Raw genomic sequence first — 10,546 nt, 5'->3', positions numbered from 1 at the left:
GGTCCCATACTTTACACCCACATGGCTAGATGTCCAGAGAAAGGGAAAGTGTTTCTTTCCCTGCTGGGTGTTAAGAGGAAGGAACTGTTTTCCCATCTCACTGTCTCCAGCTGGGGCACAGCCATTTGAGGACCAGCTCTGGGGCCCAGGGTAATGCTGCATGCTAATTGGCTTTGGCTTGGATCCCACAACCAATCACAGTGCTCAAGACAATGGGCTACACTTGGGCCAGTTGGGCTGAGCACTGGGGCAGGAATGCTTGGGGCAGGTCTGGGGAAGGGAGTTGGGGGGTCAGAGACTGGGGGATAAGGAGGAAGTGGACCCCAGGTCTAAAAGGAGAAGAAATTTGTCAAAAAGGAGGCAAGGCCCAGAAAATCAGACTCTCCAGCTCAGTTTGGTTCTTTGCCTGGGAGGCTGGGCAACTAGGCTGGCTTGTGTCCTGATGTGTCTTCCCGTATGACGTGTCCTGGCTGGCCTGGAGGCCAAAGCCAGAGAGAGAGAGTCAGAGAGACAGAGTGGCTTTGGCAGCAGGGGCAGGCCCCGAGGCCCCCTGACAATAATCCCCAGCTTGGAGGGCTTGGAGAAGGATTTTCCATCGAGCCCTTCTAGAAGGAGTCCGTGTTAAGTGGGGCCCCCGTTACCAGAGCCTGATGGTGTGGCACTCCCATTGCCCGTGAGACGGTGCCCTCTCTCTCGGTGATGCTTTTGACAAGCACAAAGTCAAGGTGCGTTTTAACAACAAGGCAGGGGAGGTGGGAGAAATAGGTGGAGCGTCAGTCTCCAGCCCGGCCTGGGCTCCCAAGCTCCCTCTGCTCCTTGCCAGGATTAGGGGTGGAGTGCCATTCAGGGTGCCAGGGCTGTCCCCAGGACCCAGATGGGGAAACAGTGTCATTGAGGTGTCAGCTGGCACCCGCAGCCTTTCTGTGGCCCTAAAGCTGCACACAGAATCCACTCGCAACTGAAAATTGGGCCAACGCACCTGGCTTTTTATTTCTTGAAGTGACACTGTCACCAAAGTAATCGTGTTGTGGCGTGAAAGGAGAAGTCTCCTAGGCCAGACGCACAGCCTCAGAGTCAGGAAATGCTGGTCCTTTCTGCAGGCGGCGGCCGGGAGCTCAGGAGAACCACGTGCAAAATGGATTGACGGGCTCCAGCTCAGAAATGAAAGTGAGTGAAAAAACAGATGAAGAGTGATATTATCTGTGCAGCGCCTACGAGGCCATATCCTATCGTACGTGGGACTTTCTGTATGTAAACATATAACAAGCAGAGAAACTCCAGACCATGCTTATGAGAGAGGCTGCCTCTGTTGAAGGGGCTGGAGTCTCGGCTGGGCACAATATTAACTCTGCCACTAATAATTTTGTTCTCTCTAAGTCTTTCCCGGGGTTGGTGGGAGTGGAGGCCTGGCTGCACAGGGAGATGTGGTTTCATGTCTGACCTTGTTTTGGGTTCAAAGGCGTCCAAGTAACTTGTGTCAGCAGATAGAAGTGCGTCAGAGCTGAGCGTCTCCAAACCGGGCCTGGAGCCATGGGGAGAGGAAAGGCGGCTGAGGGCTTGGCGCGAGTGTGAGCTGGGTGGAGGCTGGAATCGGGCCTCAGGAGTGTAATCCCCTTGGGGACAGGAGAAAGCGTTTCCTATGCCGCCTCATCCCAAACTAATTCAGCTCCAAGGACATGAAGATACATACTGAGCTGAGCCCAAGAAAGGAAGTGAGTGGGCAGGCGGGGAGTAGAGTTGGGGGTGTGGAGGGGGAGGGGGTTTCCTTTTAGCCCCTATGAGACACCGCATCATTTCATTATTCCTAAAAAAAGCCCTTGGAGCAGGTCTTTGTTGCCATCTTTATAAGACAAGGAGAGGAGGCTTGGAGAGGCCAAGGTGGCAGCCAGGAGGGGTGTGAGCACACGCCGTCCGAGTGCAGAGTTGTGTCCCCTCTGGCCAGAGCAGACAGGCCTCTAGACTCTGAGGACCGCAGAATGTGGGGGTGCTGGTGGATGGGACTCAGGGAGTGCCACCTCCAGATGGCCCTGCCCAGTCTGCAGCTTCCTTGGTTCTCGGGCTCTAGGACCAGGTCCTTGAAGCCTGGAGGAGCCCTTCTGAAGCTGGGTCCAGGGCCCAAGAGCTCAGCGAAGGAGGTAGGGCCTGGGGAGGACCACGAGAAGGCGAACATGTGCCCATGCCGCAGGCCGGTGCATCCACTTTAAGAGGGATTTACATCCACCCAGAGGCCGCTCAACCTGACTGAGGCTCTGTTGGAAGACTATCCAGAAAATGCAACCAATAGCTGTTACTTGATAAATATAGGTTTCCAAGGCAGATGAAATCTTTCAGGCCCAGGGTGGGTCTTGGGGGGACAGATATCAAAGGGTCTCTTTGAGCCCTTGCTAGCCTGTGGCTGGAAGCACCTTGCTCTCAAGCTGCTCACCATCAGACCTCATGCTGCCCGAGGTCCCAACCAGGTGGTGGCCACCTCGGGCAGGCTATCCACAGGGGATGGACTTCACATAGTCCTGCTGATTGGCTAGCCCGAGGCTGAGAGGTGTGTGACACGGGGCAGGACAGGCAAGGCCCCAGAAGACATGCCTGCCTGGGAAGGAAGGGCAGAGCTTGCCTGGGTCTGTGTCCATCCAATCCTGGTGCCTCCAACTGTGTGCGTTTCTTTGTCCATCTGGTCCCAGCTGTCCACCTAGAAAGACTCAAAACTTGCTCAGAGCAACATGCGACACTGTGCTGGGTGCAAGAGGGGGATGCACTCAATTTGAGGCTACAGGTGGAGGCTGAGGGGTTGAGAGGGGCAACCTGAGCTCATGGAACCCTCCAGCTGTCCAGCTTTGGTTTGGGTAAGAATCAGGACTCATTTTTTTACAGCATCTGCTGTTTTCCTCTTTCCTGTCTGCAGAAATATCACCAAGTCTGTTCTATCCTTCAGTTGGAAGGAGTCTTTATTTTTAAGATGCTAACCCTGGCATATCCAAGCCACAGAGTGGCAGTCGGCGGGGAGCCTGGGGAGAGCTGACTGGCTGTGCGGTGCACCTGGAAGGTGCCATTGATTTCAGAGCAAAGATGAAAATTCTTGTCACAAGTCTCTGGCCCTGTAAGGCCAATTGAATGCCTCAGAACAAAGAAAATGTTTTTTGATCAAAACATTTTCAGGCGCAAGAATTATTTTTATGAGCAAGAAGACAGGTCGGTGCCACCATTTCACACCTGCAAGAGTCATTTAGCCCAGGAGGTGCATGTCCCTCATCTGACAATATCACATCTACACTTTCTCACTTCCCAGTAGTGAACACAGGTGCCCTTTCTCCCCTGACCATGTTATGACCAATTCCTCCAGCCACAGCCTGCCCAGGTGCCCAGAGTGCCTTGGATGGAAATAGCAATGTTTGCCAGAGAAGAGAGAATCAGGCTCCTGTGGAGTCTCCTCCCTTCTCCTGGGCCTTGTCCATCCTCTTGCTCTGTAAGGAAGCGATGCTGTGGAATAGTGGGAGGGTGGAGAGCCAGCAGCTCAGGCCCAGGCACTGCCATGGCAGGCATCACTTCACTTCACTTGACTTACTTTCTCATTCATTCCTTTCATTCATTCATTCACTTTAGAGGATAGTTGTCTGATCTTTGAAGTCACGCACGAGTGTGGTCTCCTCGTGTGGTTTCCCTTCCCCAAGGCTGCTTCCTGGAAGAGCCTTTTTCTTCTCCCCATTACGGTGGGACCGTAAGGGTCCCTGGGGCAGTGGCACTTGGGCCAGAAGCAGCCGCCTGTCTTAGAAAGTAGGAAGTGGGGACCCCAGAGACTCTCATGGGGGACTCACTTCCTCCCTGAGCAAAGCACCTTCTCCAGTCCGGCAGCGGAGGGAAGTAGTGAGAGGATGTTCAAATGGGACTTTGCCAGGCCTGAGGGATGGGACATTGTCTTTGCCGAGCTTGAGGGGGAACGTCCCTGGGGAGGATCACCATGGCCATCACCCGGTCTCCTGGGTTCCTGTCACCACGTCACAACGCCCCTACCTGGAACAAATAGTGGATCTGAACAGGGTGATGTCTATCCCTATTTGATTATAAATGAGGTCTCTTTCGTCTCTCCATTTCCCTTTTCTACTAATGTCTTTTCCCTCCAAGAGCTATAAATGAATATATTATGAACTTCGCAAAGGCATGGGCCGTGTTCCCTCTGTGCGTATCTCTGCGGGGCCTAGACTAGTACCTTAAATATCACAGATACTCAGTAAGTGTTTCTGCAGGGTCTGGACCTTGCTCACGGGGTCCCTCATCACAGACTGCGTGAGAAGTACTGCAGTGGGGATGGGACCCTCGGGGGTAGAGAAGGAAGTCATCTCTAGCATTGAGAGAACTACGAACAAAACGTCATGAAAGTCAGAAGGGCGAGCTTGCTGCCGACCAGCGGTGATGAGCAGGGACCCTAGCCTGAGGATGCGGAGTGAAGAGGTCCAAAGGCATCTGACCCAGAGAGCAGAGAGTAAGCAAAGAGTGGCCGTGTGTGTCCCACGGCTCAGGCTGGACTCCACACCCTCACTGTCACTGGCTCAGGTAAGGAGCGGGCCTTACCAGGGGACGTGGGCCCTTACAAAGCCAGAGTCAGCACGAGACCCGGAGGCACAATCCCGTCCTCCCACACCCCAGAGTGGGGCAGGGTGGGGCCTGGCAGGCAGATGTCCCAAGGGAGGCTCCCTGCTTCTCTTATTCTCCCTTTTTATAGGGCCCATGTGAGAAGACAGCCCTGTCACAGGGGGAATACCCAGGTCGCTTGGTGCCAGGAAGTCTGGTGTGTGGTGCCAGCTGTTTGCAGGAGTAGACTGGGAACACCAGCTGCCTGGCAACTGGAGATCCAGGCCCGGGAAAGCTGCAGAGAAACCGCCTGTCCCCAGGGAGGCGAGCCTGGGGTGCCTCTTGCGTTGGAAGAGGAGCTCCAGGTCCCAGCTGGCTCCAGGTCCAAGCAACACAGAGTGAGCCTGTGTTTGTAGATTACCTGCTCCTTCACCGTAAAGACACAGTGAGGTAATCAGCTGCTGACATCTAGATAGAATGAGTAATTTTGAATTTTAGAAATTAAGAGGATGAGAAGGCATTGTGTAAAAGAAGTTCAGGAAAACAAAAAGGAGAAGAACAAGTCAATACAAGAGGGACCTAGGATAAGTAACAGCAGGCCGGACTTACCTGTGTGTGAGGGAAAGTGGGTGGGACGTTCTGAAGCCCTGTAGGACAGGGGACGATTGTTGAACAAAGCTGTCTGGCATCCCTTCCCCACCCACTAACGCCAAGTGCCTTAGACCCATATGACAGCCCCAAGCACCCTCCCAAAGGTCCGAGCACTCCCTAGGGGGTAGTGCCCAAGCTGCGAACCACTGATGGGAGAGCCCTAAAGGATTCTGCGGAGCGATGGCGGGGGCTCAGGTGAGGTGGCGTTGGGGGCAGCCGGGATTTGAGAAATCCTGGTGGATGAGAGTTGGCTGACTCTGGCAACTTTCTAGACTTGGGAAGTTAGTCAGAGGGAGCAATCAAGTGTGACTTACATGGGAGGCCGGCCGTGGGCCCCTGGTGACCAGGGCCTGGAAGTGGAGGTCAGGGCTGGGGCCACAGAGGACTGCTGGGGGCTTCTTTCTTTCTTTGTTTCTTAAAGCTTCATTGAAGTAAAATGTATATACTATAAGACTTGCCCGTTTTCAGGGTAGAATTCAGTGGTTATTAATGTATTTATAGAGTTGCGTTGCCATCTCCACAACCTTGTTTTCACGAGCTGTAGAACTGCCCTGAGACTGAGGCGGCAGCCAGGCTGGGGCATGGTCAGGCTTCGACGTGGAGTTGAGAAGGCCTCTCCTTCTAGGAGATGGTGGGAGCTCCAGGCAGGGGTTGATGTAAGAGAGGGAGCTTCCAGCAAACTCTTAAGAGTCCAGCATTGTGGGGCCTGGGTTGAGCTCTGAGATGGAAGGAGAAGGAGGAGCAAAGTCCAAGAGAGGGGGCTGGAGGAGCCTGTGGGGCCAGAGTTCAAGTGGTGCTGTGGAAGGACATGGGCGGGTTGGGTGGCTGCAGTGGGGAAGGTGGGCGTCAGCCACCTCTGAGAGCAGTGTCAGAGGGTGGTGGAGGCAAGATGGAGGCAGGGGACAGGGAGGAAGTGGCAGCAGTGTAGGGAGGCCGCTCTGTTGATGAAGAGAACAGAGGGACAGACCAAAACCAAAGGGGCGTGGACAGCAAGACAGAGATGGAGCAGGAACTGGAAGATGCAGTGGACGCCCGGGCCACCTCTCTGCGCCTCACCCTCCCTCGTCGTCCTTCCTACTCGGTTTCCCTCCTCCTCTCCGCTCTGCTGTGGCCGTTTCTCTCCTTCTCCGGTCTGGCCTAGCAGCCACGGCACTCTCCCTGACCCCTCCCCCGACTCCCGCGGCCTCTGTCCCCGTCCCACGCTCAGCCGCCTCCAATCTCTTCCCCTCCGCATCACACCAAGAGGTGGCACGGAACGACGACCTGCCCCAAACGCTCCGCAGCTGCTCATTGTCCCCGGGGAGAAAACCTCCATCGCTTCAGCAGCGCTGCCGGCAGACTCTCCCCTCCCGTCCTGCTTCTCTGCCAGCCCCGCCGCATCGGCCCAGTCTGCCCAGCGCTCGCCACCCTCCTGGGCGCTGGGCTTCCCCAGGCCCGAGCGCGCAGGCGCATCCCTGCCTCCGAGCCATGCGCCTGCTAGCCCTCTGCCCTGAGCTCTGCCCACGGCTGGCTTCATCTCATCTTTCAGACTCCCCGCCACGTCTGCCCCATTTAGCCCCTTTCCTGGCACCTTCCTTTTTCCTTCCTAGCGCTTGCCATTCTTTGTAACTCTCCATTTGGGTATATTTTTGTTTACTGTTTGTTTTCTTTCCCTAGAACATCAGCGCCCTGAAGGCAGGCGCCAGCTCTGTGCTGCTCACCCTTTAGTCCCCAGAGCCCAGCACAGATCTGCCGCTTTGAAGTGCGTCCTGGGAGTGAATGGAAGGATGGAGTTTTAGCTGCAACTCTTTCACGATCAGACTGGGAAACCTTGGCTCTATCTCCTAATTTTCCGTTGCCACCGTTTTCCTCTTATGACAGAGGTGGGCCCAAATATCTCTGCTTCCAATCTCTCCGGACCTCTGAGGAGAGACGGTAGTTCTTCGCTGTGGTGTTATGAGGCTCTGACTCGTTGTTTAGACCACTGGAAAGCCTTGGTTTCTTCTGACGTTGGGGCTGTTCGTCGTTGCAGACTTTGTTCTGTGCAGATCTGCACACCAAGTTGTGCCTGATCTGCACGGGGCCTGGCAGAGGAGCCGGCCTGAAACCCAGCGTTACTGGTACCTTAGTCAAGCCCTGTGCCTGCAGGACCCTGCGCTGTCCCCAGGCTCCATCTCCTGGGGCACAGCCTTGGAACCAACACAAAGCCAGCACAGCCCTGCCTGTGGGTCTCTTTCCTCAGAGCCCCAAAGACAGGCTTCTCTGCCATCTTGTGTGCCTTTTCAGCAGTTAGATTTTCCCTTTTCCGATGTCTGAAGAAGGGAAGTCTGCTTTCTCTCCTCACCCTGCTACTCTCTGCTCCCTCTGTGGGCTCTGGGGCACGGTGCCAATCTGTAAATGGTGTTTAGTTCTTTCTTTGTTGTTGTTTTGGAGCTGTGAAGCTGTGCTGTTAAGGCCAGGTGCTGAAAAATTAAAACTTATCATCAGTTGCCATCATCAAAGCAAGGTGGGGTAGGATGGTTTCAACTAGTCCCAAATTTCCTGAAGGAATTTGGCCTCTCGTCAATTCCCCTCTCCTGAGGCTGACGGTACTGGGAGAAGGAAGTTCTCCCTAGCTGCCCAGCAGCCTCGGGTTTGCTCAGTTAAACCTCATGCAATGGGCTTAGTGCTGAGCACAAGAAAGGAACCAACATTTCTCGACTGATAATACATTACTTGTTTCTTGCAACTGGACTGTGGGACTCTAAGAATAGTACATTTTTTTCTGGAAGCAGAGTTTTAACAACCTAGAAAGCTTAATTAAGCTTTCCTGCTGCACTTTTTTTTAATTGAGTTAGTAGCAGGAGAGTATTTTTAGAACTGAAGGAATGATTTTGTGTAACAGATACACGTCTCAATATTCTTAAACCTCCATAGAGAGCAAAACATAGCTAACGAATTGACTTGGCAAATCTTAAAGAATGGTTGTTTTTATACACGTTATCACTGTCATATCTATTTATTCTATTCCTTCATTATTTATACCCTGCATTTCTTCTTCCTAAGTACAAGGTGGGGTGGGGTTAGGAGGAGAATTTTTAAAAACACTTTACAAACCTGGCGAGCATTGAATGTTTTTTCAATTCCCTCTGATTTTGCTGGTCTGGGTGGGCTCCTTTCCTAGATTTCAGTTTCATTTGGATTTTTTTTTCTTTTATTGAGAGTAACAGGATATCACTTACAGGTGAATGCTTTGCATGTTACTTCGAATAGTAAAAATAACATTAAAAAGTTGTGTTCTGAGGAAGCTGCAGGTTAAAAAAGAAAGCAGCCATTTAGCTAAAACTATGAAGTGTGCAGTGTCTCAGCAACTTATGGTGGCAAATTACCAGATGGCATGTTTTCAAATGAAGGCTCTAGCTAGATTAGATCTTTAAGACCCTAGTGAAAAACATGATGCAAAAGTGGTCCAAATGAAATGCTCAGATTTTTCTAGAAGATTCTTTGTATACAAGTAGAATAAAGTGACTTTAATATTGGTAATGTGGAAAATGCAGTTTGCAAATTATAGACACTATAGTGCCTGGTTAAGATCACTAAAATACTTGTATTCAAATCATGGGAATCATCTAATAGAAATAGAGTAACTGATCTGAAGTAGAAATTATCCCCATTTGCACAAATTATCTAGAAGTTTGGCAAAGGGGCTGAGAAGGTGCCTGTGAGAAACCTGAGGGTAAGGTGGGGCAGGGCATGCTGAACGCTATTTGAGGAATTTTCTACATCCTCTGAGATGAGTTTGCCAATTCCGATGCATCAGTGAGATCCACGCAAAGATAAGGGGCTGGGCAGGACTGTCCCAAAGGAAGGTGGCGTGTGAAGACAAATCCTTGAGGTGGCCACAGGCACAGGCAAAAATCAAGTTATTTCTTGCTTTCTTTTTGATATTTGTGGTATCAGATGCTCTTTAATCTCACATTTCCATGTTTACCTTTAGAGTGAGTTTCGGTATTTCCCCATGTCTCTTCCTCTGCCAAGCACTGCAAATCCAGGGACCTTCTGTAAAGGATCGTGAGCCATTTCTTCTGAGACTGTATATTATCTCATTCAGTTAGGGCTTGTCTAAAGGCCTGCAAAACCTCAGGCTTCTCTTGATCTTCAAATAGTCACGTAGCTTAGCCTCCTACAGGGTAGACAGAGATGTGCTCACCTTCAGTCTGGGTTCTTCAGAAGAACCACAACCACCATGGCCATCAAGACAAGGCCACGCGCCCCCAGCCCGTAGGCAGTCTCGGCTGCTGAGAGGTAAGCGCCTGACTCCAGCAAAGTCAGGGCACTGTGAGTCCAGGACTGTGGTTGGCTAGAGGCAGAGGAGGGGACCAATGGTACGAAATTCAATTTCTTTCCTTAAATTTGGATTCTATTTTACTAAACAGGATACATATCATTAAAGGAAAGAGGATGGAAAGAAAACACAGGTACTGGTCAAATCAGGCTCGTTTCTGTTTTAAGCAATGCCGTCTTCCTGAAGCAGTGGTACTTTTCAGCATTTTCCCCCTTGTCTTTTCTCCTTACTCTGATCTCTTTACTCTTCACACTTCCTAAGTCTGCAGAGCTCCTCAGCAACTTGGATGGGAGCCATGAAGACTCCCCCAAGGGTGCGGTTTGCTCCTCTGCGGCTGACTCACGCCCTCCTGCTGTTCCCCTCATCTTCTCGATGCCGTTTTCTCGTTTTCTCACTGGCAGTAATGCAGCTCTTTCTGTGAGCTGCTCCTTTTAAAGCTAGATTCCATCTCTTATTTTTGCTGTGACCCCAGACGATTATGCTAACTATAAATATTTTGGCCACAAATCTGATGTAAATCAATGCTGTAAATTTAACATTAAACAAAAGATTAATTGATCAAATCCCAGGTCATTTTTCTTCTTGTTGTTTAAAAAAAAAATACGCCAAGTGGAAACGTTTTGGGAAAACCTCTTTACTGAAAATTGTAAGTGGTCATGGCGTACTAGACAGCACCCTATTTGAGGGCTCTGGTCACAGCGAATTTGACATTAAAGAAGAGGATAAAGTTTTCCAAGATTGCTCTGGTTGAAAAGAGCTAGACCAATCAAGTGTGTTTGTAAAAGTAGTGGCAATCTAATACTTGCTTATGAAAGAGTTAATCTCCCATCTGCCTTCCCAAATAAACTGGTACCACACGGAGGAAGACATGGAAAGAAATTACTATTTTCAAATACAATAGAAAAAAACTTTTTGTTTAAAAATATATTAAGTATATATATAACATGTTAAATAATATTGGTAGAAATGTAGCACTGTGCAGCCAGTGATTATGTATATTTGTATTTATTGATATGGATTTTCACGATA

At 50.9% G+C, this 10,546-nt stretch overlaps 1 long non-coding RNA gene across 1 annotated transcript; it reads left to right on the top strand.

The window, feature by feature from the left end:
• Positions 1 to 477: 477 nt before the first annotated feature.
• LOC139041780 (uncharacterized) lies at positions 478 to 10,077 on the top strand. Its single transcript, XR_011497666.1, has 5 exons — positions 478 to 725; positions 1,101 to 1,167; positions 4,239 to 4,545; positions 4,715 to 5,013; positions 6,871 to 10,077. It is a non-coding gene; the product is annotated as an uncharacterized lncRNA (long non-coding RNA).
• The last annotated feature ends 469 nt before the right edge of the window (positions 10,078 to 10,546 follow it).

Source organism: Equus asinus, chromosome 2 (genome assembly GCF_041296235.1).
Source record: "Equus asinus isolate D_3611 breed Donkey chromosome 2, EquAss-T2T_v2, whole genome shotgun sequence".
Classification (NCBI taxonomy): domain Eukaryota; kingdom Metazoa; phylum Chordata; class Mammalia; order Perissodactyla; family Equidae; genus Equus; species Equus asinus.
Note: the sequence above shows the minus strand (reverse complement) of the source record. Positions and strands in the feature narration are given on the sequence as shown.